At 37.4% G+C, this 17586-nt stretch overlaps 1 protein-coding gene and 1 long non-coding RNA gene across 13 annotated transcripts in view; one reads left to right on the top strand and one right to left on the bottom strand.

The window, feature by feature from the left end:
- The window catches only part of CTBP1 (C-terminal binding protein 1), a 456292-nt gene that overhangs the window by 199135 nt on the left and 239571 nt on the right, over positions 1-17586 (top strand). The window lies entirely within an intron of this gene.
- LOC140510982 (uncharacterized) overlaps positions 1-17586 on the bottom strand; it is a 38885-nt gene that overhangs the window by 10078 nt on the left and 11221 nt on the right. The window contains exon 2 of the long non-coding RNA XR_011969403.1: positions 8121-8193. This is a non-coding gene — a long non-coding RNA (uncharacterized lncRNA). The remainder of the gene's footprint in view (positions 1-8120; positions 8194-17586) is intronic.

The raw sequence follows: 17586 nt of genomic DNA, 5'->3' as shown, positions 1-17586 counted from the left end.
GGTCTTATGGACCCCAGGCCTCAAAGAGAGTAGAAATTACTACATACTTCTCCTTAGTTGAGGCCCATCGCTGCACCTGTTTTTTATGGAGTGGGAAGAAGCCTTTGGCCCTTTTGTGCAGTCCCAGCTCGGAGGAGGCATGGGGGTTTGGGGATGGTGGTGAGGCCATTGCTGAGGTTACCAAGACTTCTTAAGCTTTTTATTGTCTGATGTTACAGACTCATAAAAGAATGGAACTTGGGGACCACCTCAATCCGCCTGCTCAGGTCAAGGGACTTAGTTAAGGTCACCTGGCTAGCTTTTGGCTGAGCCTAGAGTACAGTGAGCATTGCAGGATTGTACCTGTGTTGTTCCTATACCATACTGCTACTCACAGTAAACCCAAGTGAAAATGAAGGAATGGTGGTTTTTGTTTTTTTAAAGTTTAGTAGAATGACTTATGTACCACAGTTTGTACTAAATATGAGAACACAGGGCATTGTGTACATGGGTGGGGGTGTTCCAATCATTACTTCATCCCTTTTACTGTACACCTTCCTGATATAAACTCCATGCTTTCTCAGATGCAAGATAGGCAAGACATAACGTCTGCTGCAGGCCTGCACAACATATGGCCCCCTTGCAGTCTGCTAAATAATTTTGGGCCACCCTTGAAAAATGTAGGATTGCCATTGTGCACTTTCCTGTCTATCATGTGACTCATGGTAACCAACCATCATCACTCTGTCTCTAGTCTAAACCATCTGCATCCTGAAGAAGTTTACAAGTTGGGCAGATCTGGTCTATTGGCTTAGGGTCTCCAGATCTCCACCAGGGCATGTAGCAGTCTATACATGCATGCCCCTTTCTGCAGACAGCTAATTCAAGATAGGCAGGCCCAGGGAGGTCATTGGTGATGGTGCTTACCAGAAGTTTTTATGATTCAGCAGTTCAGTTGCTTGTCTTGGGCAAAGGATTTTTGCTGAATAGCTTATCATAGTCCTTGAGAGCTGGCAGAACTGAGATCAGACAAAGACAGCAGTAGCCATAGGAAGGCTGCACTGGAAGGACACTGCAGTCACATGACTTTGCTGTGTCATTAGTTTATTGGGCATGAAGGCCAAGGAGTCTTTGATTTCCGAAGTCCACTCACCGCTGCCTTTGTTACTCTGCCTCACAGTGTTCCAGGGCAGTTTTGTGATGAGAGCATCATTTTCAGGCAATGACTTGGAGAGACAGAAGCATGTTATTTTCAGTTTAGCAAATATTTAAACAAGTATCTATTATGATCTGTTAAAATTAGGAAGCCTCCCTTGGGGTTCTGCAGTGTCTTGTTACAGAATTAAAGGTCTGTTACTGTAACTTTGTTGGTTGATAAGAAAAGAGATGCAGTTTAGACTAGATTGAGTCCAAAAGGGAGGTCTTAGGTGTGGATCATAATAAAACAATGTCTTTAGAGCCTGCTTGTATTGGTATCCCTAGGGCCTGGCACAGCACTTGGTTTAATCAATACTTTTTATTTCATTTATACATTCATTCAAAATAAGTACCTATTTAGGGACAAAGTAAAGAACTCTATGAAGTCCAATTACAAAATGCAATTCCGTGTTATGGCATTTTGACAGGGGAATCAGGGAAGGCTTTTTGAGTCAAGGATGGCAAGTTAGATGGAATGTTAGGTAGTCTTCTAATGGTGTTCACAGAGCATAAATGAGGTTTGTAGGATAACATGACCATGTTTATACAGATGGGAGAAAGGAAAGGCCACAAATAAGAGCTCCCCTTCACTTCCATGTTAGTCACCTTATATCTGACTGTATATGACACCAGTGAGAAGCTAGTGTATTCTCAGTGTTCAGTGTTCAAGGAGTTGGACTATTTTTAAAGCTGTAGAGAGGTTTTCCTCATAAGTATTTTTTGTACTTTGTAGGAGTAACATGCTCTTGCTATGAAATAGCATAGGAAAAGGACAGTGCAGAACTAAGAAGGTACTTTATAGATCATTTCGTCTGACCTAATTTTGCAGATAAGGAAACTGAGGTCCAGATTGTTTAAATGACATGTCCATTGTCATTCAGTGAGTAGAAGTTAAATTAGACCCCAGAGCTCAAGTCCTTTTCTTGCTTATTTAGTCCATTGAATTGTGGGGCAATATAATTAATGAAGATTAAACCAGAAATTACTTACCCCAAAAAAGTAGCATTTAAAAACCCTCATTCCAAGAGATAAGGATAAACTTATAGTGGAGTCATAAAGTCAGCTCTTAAGAGGAAAACCATACAAAGTCAAAATTATCCTGTCAAAAATCCCTTAATCTCCCAGGATAAACATAATATTATTGTAGCCCTTGTCTTATGGACTTTCCTTAGGGACAAAAGGGAAAAAGTGAAGAGAGGGGGAGACCTGCAATGCCACGCCCCTAACATTGTTTGAAGACTCAACCCTTAGTGTCAGTCCTTATCCCAGTGTTCTCCACTGGCCTCGCTAACTTCCTTTGCCGACATAGTCCCAGCTTGCCAGAGGCTATTTACCTTGGAGATCCACTGTGAGGAAGGGTAATAGAATCTTCTGGGGATAGGATGTAGTGGACTGGGGGGCAGGGTTCTAGGTAGCAACCACATCGAATAGGTAAACTGTCTTGCTGGTGGATCGTCTTATGGGGGGTAGTCACTTATGGAATTCACACTCCTAGGGCTGTTGGATCGTTTTGTGTTTATAGTATTTATTTACTTTTTCTGTCTTATTTGATTAGTCAGTAAATGCATCGATATTATTCACTTTGAGTAGGACCTTCTAAAATTAAATAAAGCTATTTGTGTATATTATATTTGTGTTGTGTTATATACCTGATGATATATAAGTTCTCTTGGGAAAAATTCAAAGATGTTCATGTCGAATGCTGTTCTTCTGGATTGGAACGAGAAGGGACATTTCATCTGGTTATGGCCTGTGTAAATGTGTCATGGAGAGGTGTCAGGGTCAGAGGGTAAGAAGCATGTTGTTTCTGTCTTTATTTCCATCCTGGGAACTTGTACATGGGCAGCAACTATTTGTTGAGTGGAAAGGAATTTTATGAGCATCAGACTGGGAGTCATAAGAAAACAGTTTGAATCTTGGCACAGCTATGTAATAGAAGTTAAAGCAAATGAAAGAAAGTATGGTTAAGATGAAGAAGTGTGGCTTTGTGGCCTGACCACAACATGGGGAGTGAGTTCTAGAAAAGTACAACAGCAGCAAGAAATACCAGACAAGGGTAAGAAGGCACAGCAGAGAGAAGGATGACATGAACATTCATGGAGATAAAAGGGGGAAGGGATGAAAGGAGCAAGCATTTGTGCCAGGGACTGTACTAAGAGCTTGACAAAGATTGTCTCATTTGATCCTCAGAACAATCCTGGAAGGTAGGTAAGGTTCAGGACCTTACAGCTGAGGAAACTGAGGCAGACAGAGGTTGAGTTGCCCAAGTGTAGGTATGGCTAATAAGATGAAGTTAGGAGGCAGAAGGAAGGTACAGGTTAGAGGTCAGAGAGGAGAACTAAGTGATGGCAAGTTGCAGGAATCAGAAAATGGCCCAGGTTCATTTGGGAGAAGAGAGGGAGGAGCAGAGGCACAAGCAAACCCTGGATCAGTGTGCACTCCCCCTCCTCCCTACCAGAGCTAGCATTTTTGCTGGATTTGTGTAAAAGATAACTTTCACATTCATCTTCTAGCACCAAGGGCATGATGGTACTAGCCTATCTGAATGTGTGATTATTGCTTTTATGTTGCACTTGAAGGTTCACGAAGTGCTGACACACATCATCTCATCTGATCCTCATAGAAACCCTACAGGGATTATTATTTCTATTTTACTATTGAGGTAAATAAGTTTCAGAAAGGTTGTCACTCACCCATGGTCACATAATTGGTAAGTGCTGAAGGAAGAATTTGAACCTAGGTTCTTTACTGAATCAACATCAGTCAACCAATCAACCAATCAACAAATCAGTCAACCAATAAACATTGGTTAAAAACCAGTAACTATGTGCCAGGCACTGTGCTAGCCATCATTTTCCCCACTATATCAGATTGCCTTTTCTGGACAAGGAAGAATAAACCATTTTCCATGCTTAGTACTCTAAAAAAAAAATAATAATATCTGACCTTTATATAACGTTCTGGCTACAGTTTGCTTTTCACATTCATTTTATTCTTAATAGTGAAAACTCTGGATATTGATGACTATGTCTTCTAATTAGTGAAGTGGCTACATGAGAGATTGTTATAACAAAGCATCATAAGTGTTTTATGTTTATTTTTAAATCTCCTTATTCGTAAAGGTAGTTCCTAAATTGTTTGTTCAGTCTAATATTTCTAGTCAATTGCATGGTGCTGAAAGTCGAAAGACCTGGGGGTCTAGTTCTAGCCCTGAACCCTTTTCAGCTTGTGAATATGCATAAGTCATGTTCTTTCTCCAGATCCCAGTTTAGTCTCCTATAAATTGAGGAAGGTAGGTGTAAATATTTTCTGGGGCCCCTCCCAGCTCTGACATTCTATAGCTTCTCTGATTGAGTACTTTCTTTGTGCCAACAGCATGCTATGTGCTGTGGGAATTATAAAAGAGGCATTAGATATAATTCCAGCTGTTAAGGAGCATATAGTTTCATTGGAGAAAAAGACAGAAATATCTATAAAAATAACCAGTATAAGAAAGTATGTGATTAGGTGGCAAAATGAGTCATAGAGGTAATATGTGATATAGAAGGCTGGAACAGGAGAAGGTTAGTGTGGGCTGGAATCAATAACAGCTTCATGGAAGAGAAAGGACTGGAGAGGATTGGATCGGATCTGGACCACCTGTAAGGGAGGAAGAAGGGCATGCAAATGGTGGGCGTATTATTTGTCTTTATGTACTCTATGCCTTTGATATTTGAATGAGTGATGCAATAAGGAGCAGCATTACCAAGTGAGTGTTGTGATTATACTCAATTCCTTTTTTTTTCTGCATAAACAAAATTTTGTATCTAGTGTCATTTCAGAGTATCAAATTTTAAAAGGCATTTTGACGAACCAGAGTCATTTTTTAAGAGGACAACCAGAATGGGGGTGGGGGGAGGGTCAGGTGCCTCAGAACTATTTCCTATCAGAATTAATGAAAGAAACTGGGAACGTTTAGCCTAGTGATGAGAAGACTTAGGTAAGCACCATCTTCAAAATATTTGAGGGCTTGTCATAAGAAAGTGTAAACAAAGTGATTATGCTTGACCCTAAAGGGCAGAATTGAGACAGAATTTGGTTCAGTACATAGTTAAGATTCTCTGAGAATTAAAGTTGTACAAAGGAAATATGATGCCTCCATAGGTAATGAATTCTGTCACTGGATTTATGAAGGTCAAGGCAAAATACCTGCTTGTGAGGAAGTATGTAGAGAAGATTCATGCTTTAGATGGGAAATGAAAAGGATGATCTTCAAATTTTATTTTAACTTTGACATGTTTTATGAACTAAATGTGTCCTACCTTAGTAAGTAGAGCACTGGTCCTGGATTCAGAAGACCTGAGTTCAAATCCTAGGTCAGACACTTAAAGCGGTGTGATATTGGATAAGTCACTTAAATTCTATCTGCCTCACTTTCCTCAGCTGTAAAATGGGGATAATAATGACACCTACCTTCTAGAGATGGTGTGAGGACCAAATGGGATAATATTTGTAATAATAATTTGTAACACAGGGCCTGGCACACAGTAGGCTCTTAATAAATGCTTATTTTTTTCCCTTCCTTTCTTCCCTCCCTAAAGCTTAAAACTGGGAATTGAATATTACAGTCCTAGCTTTTCAAAGAATATGCTACCACTGGTAAGAACTGAATAACTTCCAGGCCATGTTAATTGCAACATTAACCTGCTAGCTTACCATTTTGTAATGTTTTTAGAAGTTGTTGAATGATCAGAGTTACCACTGATTAATGTTTATGATGTCACATTTAAGAATAGATTAAAGCAGTACTAGTTTTAAAATTTTTCAAAGTTCTTACCTGAATTTTGGGAATCCAAGACTTTTTAATAAAATTACACGATACTTAGGAATACTATACCAATGTAAAATTTTGCTGTTTTATACATTTGGACTGCTGGACACAAAACACATCTAGTGACTTATCCCAGGTCACAAAACCAGCAAATGCAGAGGTTATACATAAATCCTGGCCTTTGGTTTCTAAGCCCGTGCTTTTTCCCCCCCCCTTTTTCAACTTTTTACCTATCTTGACATTTAATTTTTATAATGTCTTCTTGATTTTTTTGGGTTTCTTTTTATATTTTTGCAAACAGGAAAGGGCATATCTATGAAACTCTATACCGGAGAAGGCTTATTTACAATAAACTGAAGTGTTACATTTGCCAGGATATTAAATATTTCCAAAAAGTTATGAAGTGGAAGTGGTATCATTGAGTTGTAATTGAAGTTTTTTCACCTAGATAGAACCTACCAAAGTTTGAACCCAGTTGGCCTCATCTTTACTATGATCTCTGCATCCCAATGTGACATTAGAAGGGGATATTAATGGTCTAAGATTTAGATTAAATTCACAGAATGCAAATAATTTGTACCTTTTAATTGGCATGATAGACTAAGCGTTATATGTCATTCCTTGTCATTAAGACATCTTGTGTGGTTTGGATTTGTTTGTAAATTGTAGGTCTGAAGGCCTTTTTGGTTTTATGCAGGCCGCAGGAGTTGGGACTTAGTGATAGAAATAATGGCAGCATACACCCTCATGGGCACCATCATTGCCTTGAGAACAAATGCAGCATTTTCAGATAAGCATGGATGCAGATTTCCCATAGTTGGAACAAATCATGGTTTCTCCTAAGGCAAGTAAAAGCCTCATGCTCTGTGGTTTTGGGAGAGGAAGGTAAAGTCATGCTCTTGAGACCCCCCCAGTTCCTTTCTTGTGGCTAGTGGGTAGCCAGGAAATACTATGTTCTGTGTGTGTGTGTGTGTGCACGTGTGCGTGTGTGTGTTCGTTCTTCGTTGCCAAAGAAGACCATGCCATGGAGAAATGATGACATGACTTGCACTTGACTTTGTTTTGAGTAATGGAGGGCTGTACAGGTCACCAGCCTCACTTCTCCTCCAGAGCCATCTGAATCCAGTGACCAGATATTCATCAGGATGATTGAAGATGACCCAGGATGAGGCAATTGGGGTTAAGTGACTTGCCCAAGGTCACACAGCTAGTGAATGTCAAGTGTCTGAGGTGAGATTTGAACTCAGGTCCTCCTGAGTCCTGCCCTGGTGCTCTATCCACTGCATCACCTAGCTGCCCTAATGCCAACAGATATAGGGAGTTTAGAGGAAGGGAGGCTTCAGCAGCACATAATCTCCCTATAGAAGACACTGCTTTTGGTTTTGTCTCTGTACACCTCACATGTGGCATGTATTTAATAAATGCTTGTTGAACTAGAATGGGGAAGATGATGACTTTAGTATGGGCCAAGTTGACTTTGAGATGCCAATTAGATGTATGATATAGGTAGAGATGTCTGGCATTCAGTTGTAGATGCTCAAGAAATAAATTAGGGTCAGATGTATAGATCTAGGAGTCATCTGTTACTATGTTCTATAGCGAAGAGGCAAAACAGTATTACTGGGGTCTGAGAAGAAAGTGGGGAAGGTGGATGGGCTTTGAAACACTTCCTCATGAGAATAGAGGGATTCCTGATTGGCAACACTGACTAGGCAACAGAAAGCAAACATGTAACATAAACCTCTCCCATTTCTGTTGCAGGCACTACTATTCTTTCAGTTCTTTGGTTTCATGACCTTCCTGGTCTCCCTCGTTCCATGTAGTCAGTCAACTGCTGACTCTTGTTGCTAGTTATCACCAATGGGGGTTTCTAACCTGGGGTCTGTGAACTTTGTTTTTCAAAAATATTTTGATAAATATAATTAATTTCTTGTACAATTCTTTGTGCTTTATTTTATACATTTAAAAATATTATTCAGAGAAAGAGTACATAGGTATTACCAAAACGTTGAAGTAGTCCATGATGTTAAAAAAAAAAAAGGTGAAGAACCCTGGTTTATAACATCTCACATATCTGACCACTTTTCTCCATTTATATGACCCCCACCTTCATTCAGTCTGTATCCCATCTTACCTGGACTATTTTCGTAGGCTCCTAATTGGTCTTCCACCCTCAAGGCTCTTCCTATTTTATTGAGTCCTCCAATCTGTAACCAAAGTGATATTCCTTACATGCAAATGCTGACCACTGGCATCCCCTGACTCAGTAACAGCTTCCTAAGATCACATAATTATCAAGCTAAGCTCTCACCATTCAATCGATTGGCCCTCTGTTGCTTCTAAAATCAAATATAAATTCTTCTGTTTTGATTTTAAAGCCTTTTACAACCTGACCCCAATCCCTTTTTCTGGATTCTTTCTGTATTATTACTCCTCCCACACTCTGTGGTCTCCCCAGATTGGTTTTCTCTCTATTCCTCACATAAAGCAATCCATCTCCTATCTTCATGCTTTTGCCCTGGCTATCCAGCATGCCTGGAATATTCTGCTCTCTCTCCTACACCCCCCCCCCCCCTCCCCCGCCCTGTATTTCACTTCACAGAATCAATCACTTCTTTCAAAGCCCAGTTCAGGACCTTCAGTCTTTCCTGATTGCATTCAACTCCACCCCTACCTTGAATTTAGCTCCTTTGATTTGTTTTGTACTTACTCAGTTTCTGCTTCTGCATGGACACATTGCTTCCCTGATGGAATGTAAGCTCCTTTAAATAAGACTATTTAATTTTTTTCTTCTCCCTAGTACCTTTCACATCTTAGGAACTTAATCAGTGAATGTGAAAAGCATGGCCTCAAAGAAGAGACCTGAGAAGAAACCACTGCTCAATCTTCTGAAGAGGTGAAATAGAGTCCTACGGGTACCAAGTATTTCATAATGTCAGATTCTTTTATACATGGATTGGTTTTGCTGTTTTTTTCACTCTTCCTCTTTTTTTCTCCTTAAAAAAATTCTTTATTATAAAGGATGCCTCTCTGAGAGGAGAAATATTGGAGAAATATAAACAAAGTAAAAAATGTCAATAAATGTATTTTTAAAATAAATAAAAGCTTGGAGATTGGATGCTACAATGCAGATCTTGCAAGATCTGAGGAGGCCATGAATTCTATCAGTGAGGTTCCCTTTCTGTAAAACGGATCTGTGAGGTATTGCATGATACAAGGCCCTCATTCTTAGGCTGTGCTATTGCTATTAACTGTGCCTTCTCAGCACTGCAATACTTTGGTAAGGCTGCCATCTCTGTGTTTATATATGTTTTTCATGCCATTATTTTTAGACTCAAAAATTCCTTTGGTAATATGTCATAACAGCCCAATAGAATACATGTGTAGAATCATTTCATTGTTAGCATTTAGTTTCAAATATCAGCATCTCCATGTTTTAGTTTGATGAGAGTTGTGCGACACTGGACAAATCACATTAGCTTTCTGGGCCTGTCATCACTCGTAAAAAGGATTTGGACGAGATAATTTGTAAAGGCCCTTCATGTTGGAGCAGTATAGTATAGTAGGTACTTGAAGCTCATTATCCCAGAGCCAGGCCAATTACAGGGGTCTAGGGATGCCCCTGAGGGGTTGGGTTGTCTGTTTTCTACTGCTGTCAGCTTAAACCCCCATTCCGGTGTTGTTCCCCCACTGTTACTCTCTAGTCACTGGACCCCAGTACCATTTTACCAATTAACAGCAATTTGCTTTTAAAAGGGGATAGTGATTTTGAAGACAGAGCAAGAATAGATGTACAAACATCTTCCCCCTCTCCCCCACACACACTTTGGAGGTATACCCTCCCTATACCATCTTGATCTCTGAGGAGAGTGGATTCAGAATTAACTCAAATTTTACATTGCATCAGCCCCACCCGAATTCACATCCAAATTACCATCGTATTATTTTTGAGAGGTGAGAATGCCATTACCTTATTCATATTCATAGCCTCTCATAATTAATTGTTGCTAACAGTCAGAGGTTCTGCAACAGATGGATTGCCAGTTCATCTCTTACCATCATGCTTTTATTTCCTACAGCTTATGAATAATTGTAGTTACATACCTTTTCCTTCCCTGGGCACAAAGGCAGATATCAGCTAAGAGTCAAACAGTCCCAGACTCTCTTTTCTTAAGGTGAGAAAGTATACCAGTAATGTTAAGATTGCCATTCTCAAAATGTGACTATAACAGGAAGTGTTTTATAAGATAAAAGGAAAAGAAACATATTCTGGACAAGGTTGAGGATCCTTGTTAGAAATAATGGTCCAAAACTAGTGGTCAGTCAGCTAGTCAACAAGTATTTAAGTGCCAGTCACTAAGCTAAATGCTGATGAGTGAGGGTCATGAAGTTCAGAAAATGAGGCCTTCTGCAAGTCATCTATACTAGCATTGCTGGAGCCATAGAGTCTGAGAGCTTAGAAGAAACTAACCCAACCCCTTCCTCTTACAGGATGACAGTGTTGGGCCTAGAACTGAGGCTTCCTACTCCGATCCCCAAGGCTCTTTCCCTTACACTGTTTAGTTCCTTACTGGTATATGCCCACAGCAACCAATGAGATTTAAGGTCCCAAATTGCTGTCTAAATAATCCCATAATATATCCCATAATCCCTAAATAATCTTGAATTATTCCAAATCTGCTCTTAGCCCTAGAGATTTATCATTTTATCGTTTATACTTATATTTATTATTTACCATCTTAAACTGAAAATATCAGGGAGAGTATTCTTCTCCTCCTTCCCAACATTGATTATTATTATATACTTGGGACAAATTAATGAATAGTAGTTTCTAAGTCCAGATGCTAAGTGTGGACTTTGTGTGTCTTACAATAGTTTCTTACTTTTACACTCTCACTTCTACCACCTTAGTTCAGTCCCACATTACCTGTCATCTAAACTAGTCTAATAGCCTCTAAGTCATGGGGTTCTTAAACTTTTTGTGTGTCATAGACCTTGTTGGCAAGTCTGGTGAAGGTTATGGGCCCCCACTCAGAATCATATTTTCAAATGCATAAAATAAAATGTTATTAGTGTCTTTTTTTAAAATCAGTTCATGCACTACAATTTAAGAATCCCTGATCTAAATTGATTTCCCCCTCTTTAATATTTACCTCCTTCAGTCCTTTTGGGGCTAGATTAATATTCCAAAACAACTCCACTGTTCAGAAAATATTACCGGCTCCCTATTGCTCAGGGGTAATATTCAAACTCCCTAATTTGGTATTGACTCTCTCCAGAACCTTCTAGCCTTTTTACCAACTACTTCCTGGATGTGCAAAGTGTGAAATTATATTCCTCCTTCTTCTATGAAAAAGACTTGTCCTTCCTTTTCTCTACTTATGTCCTTTTCTTGGCCTCCACTGGTCTTTGTGAAGTTTTCCCTGGTTCTTCTACATCCTGGCCTTCCCTCAAGACAGTAATAATGTCTTCATCTTTTATTTTTGAATTTTATTTTCCTATCTCATGGCATTTCTAACATAGTACCTTATTGTATACTTATTTCTTTTGTATCATTTCTCTTGTATTAGTCTTTAAACTCTAATGGAAAAAAAAAGCCCTTCGAAAGGACATGAAGGTATCGTATTCTTCTCTGAATTCCCCACAGTGCTTTATACATAGTAGGCACTCAGTAAATATCTTTTGGGTGTATGAAATTACAAATACATTTTTACCTTTAAACTTTCTGTAAATATTACATTTTTTGTTCTTTTCAAAAGCCAGATTTTTGCTCTGTGATTACTACCACTGGAGGGATATTTAACTTGCCAAGAGAACAACCTTTAATTTGCTGGTTGCCTAGTTATCCTAGCATATTTTCTAATTAATATTTGGGCCTCCAGTGCATATTTTAAAGCAGTAATACTTATTATTATTTTATTACAGAACCTTGAAAATAGTTCATCCCAAATCCCAAGAAAATTACATTTTAGTACTAAGTAGTACTGGTTGCCTAATCAGACCCAAATATGTCCCTGCAGGCAAGTGATGGTAAGACTATAGTAACTGCCTTCAGAACTATGGTTCTTAGATCCTAAACCTCAAGGGCTCTCTAACTGCTTTAAAGAGATTCTGCTTGCTCATCATAGGAAGAGGAGGGCAGGTACAGACAGAACACTGTGGTTAAGCCCTAAGTATTGGCAGTTCTTCTAACAACCTTTTAGCCAGGATATTCTTTTCAGTAGAACTGGTTTTCAGAGCTTCCAAGAACCTCACAAAGCCTAAGGCAGATGGATGTAACCTTTCATTAGAGAGCTAGTGGTACTAAATCACAGTCTTCTTGGAAACATAGGCCTTAAAAGCTGTAGCAAAGTGTACATTAGTCAGCTTAATGGTGGTGTATAGAGACTGTAAGTTGTATAGGACTTCTCTAATCAGGTTTATTAGTAGTCTGTTCTTGTTGGATAGCAGGAACAAGTCTTTAAATCAACTAGTGGTCAGTAGTCATCTTTATGTGTGATATTCAAATCAGCCTGATTTTAATTTAATTGTAAAACTCATATTTTGGGAGTGGGACAGGGGGCTCATGATGTTTCACAATTGACAGTTATTCTCTGTAGTACCTAATAAAAATAAAAACAAATTTCTACAGCACTTTATAGATTAAAAAGTATTTTCTTAACAATGCTATGAGTTAGGTAGTACAAATGTTATCATCCTCATTTCCCAAGGAAGTAACTGAGGCATTTGGAGATGGTTAAGTGACTTGCCCAAAGTTACTCAACTGGTGAGTGTACTTTCTACTATACTATGGGCTACCGCTAGGAATGACTTAGTCTGGTCCTTTCCAGATATAAGGGGCCTCATGAATAAGAGTACAAATTGTCAAAGAATACAAACAAACAGTTTTTGAAGGAAGAATTACAAACTACAAATGACCATGTGAAAACATGTTTGTACTACTAATAAAAGATATGCAAATTAAAATAACTTACTATAAACATTAGCAAAAATGAGAGGCAGTATGATGCAATGAGAAGAATTGAGTTTTCAGGTCAGAGAATTATAATTCAAATCATGGCTCTGCTGTTTACTATGTGACCTTGGGCAAGTAAATTAATCTCTTTGGGCCTCAGTTTTCTTGTCTGTAAAATGAGGGGATTGGACAGAATGACCTCATAAATCCTCTTCAGCTCTAAATCTATGGTTTTTTTAATCCTATAAGATGATTTTTTTTAAAAATGGAAACATTAAGTTCTGGAGGGGCTATGGGAAGACAAGTACACTAATACACTATTGGTTGAACCATGGGTTAGTCTAATTGTTCTATATAACAAGATGGAATTCTGCAAGAAATGTGACTAACCTATCCTTACTCAACAATAATACTAATGGGCTTCTATCCCAAAGAAGTCAAAGTCATAAATAAAGGTCTTATTTATGTCAAAATATTCATAGCAGAAATCTTTTGTGTTAGTAAAGTACTAGAAAGTGGGTGTCTATCCCCTGAGGAATGGCTGGGGGGAAATATGATGGAAATATTATTGTTCAATAAGAAATAATGAATGTGAGGAATTTAGAGAAACATGGGGAGAATTTTTATGAATTGATAACAAAATGAAAGAAGTCACACTAACAGCACAGTATATATACAGCTTATGAAAGGACATTAAACTCTGAGTAACTGTAAAACCAATGAAGTTCAGAACAACAGATAATGAAGCATGCCTCCATGCTGACAGAAGATAGGCAGGTACAATTGTGTGTATGTGTGTATGTGTGTACACACATATGTGCATGCATGTAGTTGTTAGATGCAGATGCTATGTTGGATATTTTTACTTACCTGTAATTCTTTGTCACAAGGGAGATGGTTCAGTAAGGTAGAGAGAGTGCCAAAAAAAAAGGGATAAATAGAAATAACTGTGAAATAATGACAAAATAAAATACTAAAACATATTTAAGTGAATGTGATGAATTCCCAAAGGAAAAAAAAATCAGGAACAAATCAGTTCATAAATGAATTCTATCAAATATTCAAAAAGCAATTCCAATATTACATAAACTTTTTACAAAATAAAAAGAAAAGGGAGTACATCAATCTCTTTGCATAATGATCTAGATACCCAAACCAAGGAGAGAGAAAGCAGAGAAAGAAAACCATAGACCACTATGCCTAATGATCATTGATTAAAAAAAAATGTTAAAGTTAGCAATGTTACAACATATCAAAAATTTTCTATATGGTGATCAGGTTGGGTTTATGGAATACAGGGCAGATTTAATATCAAGAAGACTATAAAGATAACAAACATTATTAACAAATAATAAAAACTGTATGATGCTATTAAGAGATGTGGAAAAGGCTCTTGACAAAATGTAATACCTATTTCTGTTAAAGTTTCCTTAATATCACAAGTAGCATCTCTCTAAAAGTGAGAGCAAACATTATATATAATAAACAAAAGTTAAATGTCTTTACATTAAGATTCAGGATAAAAGCAAGGATGCCCATTATCACTACTGCAACTTAAGATAGTGCTAAAAAAATAAGTATGGCAATAAGACAAGAAAGAGGAATCAAGGGAATAAACAGAGACAAAGAGGAAATGAAATTACTTTTCCAGATGATATGATGATCTTGAAAACATTAAAGAGTAAATTAAAAATTTGTTGAAATAATAAATTCAGCAAAGTTGTAGGATCCATACAGATCATCAGCATTTCTGTATATTACAAACAAAACCCCACAAGAAGAGATAGAAATAGAAATTTCACTCAAAATAATTATAGAATGTTTGAGAAATTATCTCCCAAGACACATACAGGAACTATATTAATACAGCTACAAAACACTTTACAGAAATAGACAAATAATTAGAGAAATTGCTTATGATTAGGTCATACCAATATAATGAAAAAATGGCAATACTGCCTAAATTAATTTACTTATTTGGTACTATACCAATCAAACTAACAATGGATTATTATATAGTTAGATTATTATATAGAGCTAAAAAATAACAACAAAACAAAAGGTCAAGAATCTCAAGGGTAATAGTGAAAAAAAAAGTAGGAAAGAAGGAAGCCTTTCGGTACAGATATAGTACGATTTGATTACTATAAAGTAGTAATCATCAAAATGATTTAGTTTTGGTTAAAAAAATAGATTAGAGATACAGATGAAGTACATAGCATAACAGAAGTGAATGAATATAATAGCACAGTCTTCAATAAAACCAAAAACACTCCAATTACTGAAGTAAAGGCTTGTTATGTGACAAAAACTGCTCGGAAAATGGAAATGTATTCTAGCAGAAATTAAGTATAAACCATCATCTCACACTGAAGAACACAAATTGATACTTCACTTATCCTTAAAAGGTGACATAATGAGCAAATTTGAAAGCAAGGAAGAAATTGCCTTTAAGATTTGGGGATAGGGGAAAAGTTCATGACCAAACAAGAGAAAACAACAAAAGTTAAAACAGTTTTGATTATATAAAATTTTAAAAGTTTTGCATTAAACAAAGCAAATGCAATTAAAATTAGAAGAGAAACAAGTAATTGGGTAAAATTCTTTGTAGTAAGTTTCTTTGCCAAAACTCATATCCAGATATATAAGGAATAAATTCAGATTTATAAGAATGAGTCATTCCCCCAAAAGGTAAATGATCAAAGAATAGAACAAGCAGTTTTCAAAATAAAAAAATCCAAGCTATCAAATGAAAAAAATACCGATTAAAGCAGCCCAGAGATACCACCTCATAGCCATGGCAAAGAATGACAGAAGTTGAAGTGGCTTTGAGAGAACAGGCATGCTAATGCACTGTTAGAGGTGCTGTAAATTGATCCAGCCATTCTGGAAAGCAGAAATATTTGCAACTATGCCCCCAGAGTTATTATCCTGTGCTTACACTTTAACCCAGTGATATTACCACTAGGTAATCCAAAGATATCAAAGAAAGAGGGAAAAGGTTAAAAATGTACAAAAATATTTGTGGTAGCCTTTTCCATACTAGCAAAAAAATGGAAAGGGATGCTTACTTATTGGAGAATGGCTAATCAAATTGTGGCATATGAATATTACTGTTCCATAATAAACAATGAAATGGTTTCAAAGGAAACTAAGCAAATCTATATGAACTGGTGTTTAGTGAAGTAAGCAGAACCAGAACAATTTATATAGTGACATTATAAAGAAAAAAACTTTGAAAGATGTCAGAATTCTGTTCTAGACAGTGATCAACCACAGAGGACTGATGATGAAGTTGGCTACCCATCTTCAGAAAGAGGTGATAGATTCAAAGTGTAGAATGAAACATAATTTTTTTAATATGGCTAATGAAGGAATTTTGCTTTGCCTGACTGCATATCTGTTGCGGGTTTTTTTTTTCTTTTTGTTCAAGGGGAAAAGGAGAAAAAAAACCTGGAAAACAAAATTAATTTTTTAAAAAACTTCCTATACAAATAACTTATAGGTTCAGTCAATCAACAAGCAATTATTAAGCCCTACTATGTGCCAGGAATTGCATTAAGTGACAAGATATGACATTAGATTGGATAGGTGGAGTTAGAGCCAATGAAGAGTTGAGAATGACCCCTAAACTGTGAACCTAGGTGATGGCAAAGATGATGGTGCTTTGGATAGTAGTAGGAAAGTAAGGAACAGGGGGAGGGTTTTGAGGAAAAAATAATTATGTGTCTGCAGGAACTCAGAGTCCAGAAGCAGCTAGATGATACAGTAGAGCTTGAGACTTGAAGTCAAGGAGACCTGAGCTCACATCTAGCCTCACACACTTACTAGTTGTGTGATGCTGGGCAAGTGACCTAACCTCTCTGTGTCTTAGTTTCCTCTTCTTTAAAATGGAGATAATAATAGCACCTATATCAACTGAGTGATTGTAAGGGTCAAATGGGTTTTCTTGGCAAAGATTCTGGAGTTGTTTGTCATTTTCTTCTCCTGTGGATTAAGACAAACAGAGGTTATGATTTGTCCAGGGTTACACAGCTAGTGTCTGAGGTCAAATTTGAACTCAGGTCTTCCTGACTGTGGGCCCAGTGCTCTTATCCATTGAACTGCCTAGCTGTCTCAATATAAAATATATATACTCTAATATTTGGATATATACGTTATACTCTCTAATACAGAAGTAGAATGTGATGATAGAAAAGTAGAAGTCTAATAACTATAACAAAGTGCTATAAGAGACATGAGGAGAGAAAAGGCCACTGATTTCTGGGTCAGGGGTCAGGGAACACTTTATAAAGTGGCTGGTTGAAGTCTTGAAGGAAGAGAGAAGAATTTCAACAGATGGAGGTGTGAATGAAGTGGGTTCCAGAGGTGGAAGATAGCTTATAAAAATGCACAGTGAGAGACTGATAGGGAAAAAACTAGGAATATCTAGTTGTCCAGTGATTATAATTATATTGAGATGAATTAAAAGTCTGGCAGAGTTTCTGAATAATTAATAATCAGTTTATTAATTATGCTAGCAAATAATCAATAAATTGAGGTGTGGTTTCTCTGTAATCAGAGACCCACCTTAGAGATAATTGAATGCTTAAATATCTTTGGAAAAGTGAATGTTCCTGGCAGAGATCAACCCTGATTGGTGAAC

Source organism: Notamacropus eugenii, chromosome 6 (assembly GCF_028372415.1).
Source record: "Notamacropus eugenii isolate mMacEug1 chromosome 6, mMacEug1.pri_v2, whole genome shotgun sequence".
NCBI lineage: Eukaryota > Metazoa > Chordata > Mammalia > Diprotodontia > Macropodidae > Notamacropus > Notamacropus eugenii.
This window is presented reverse-complemented; position numbering and strand designations above follow the sequence as displayed.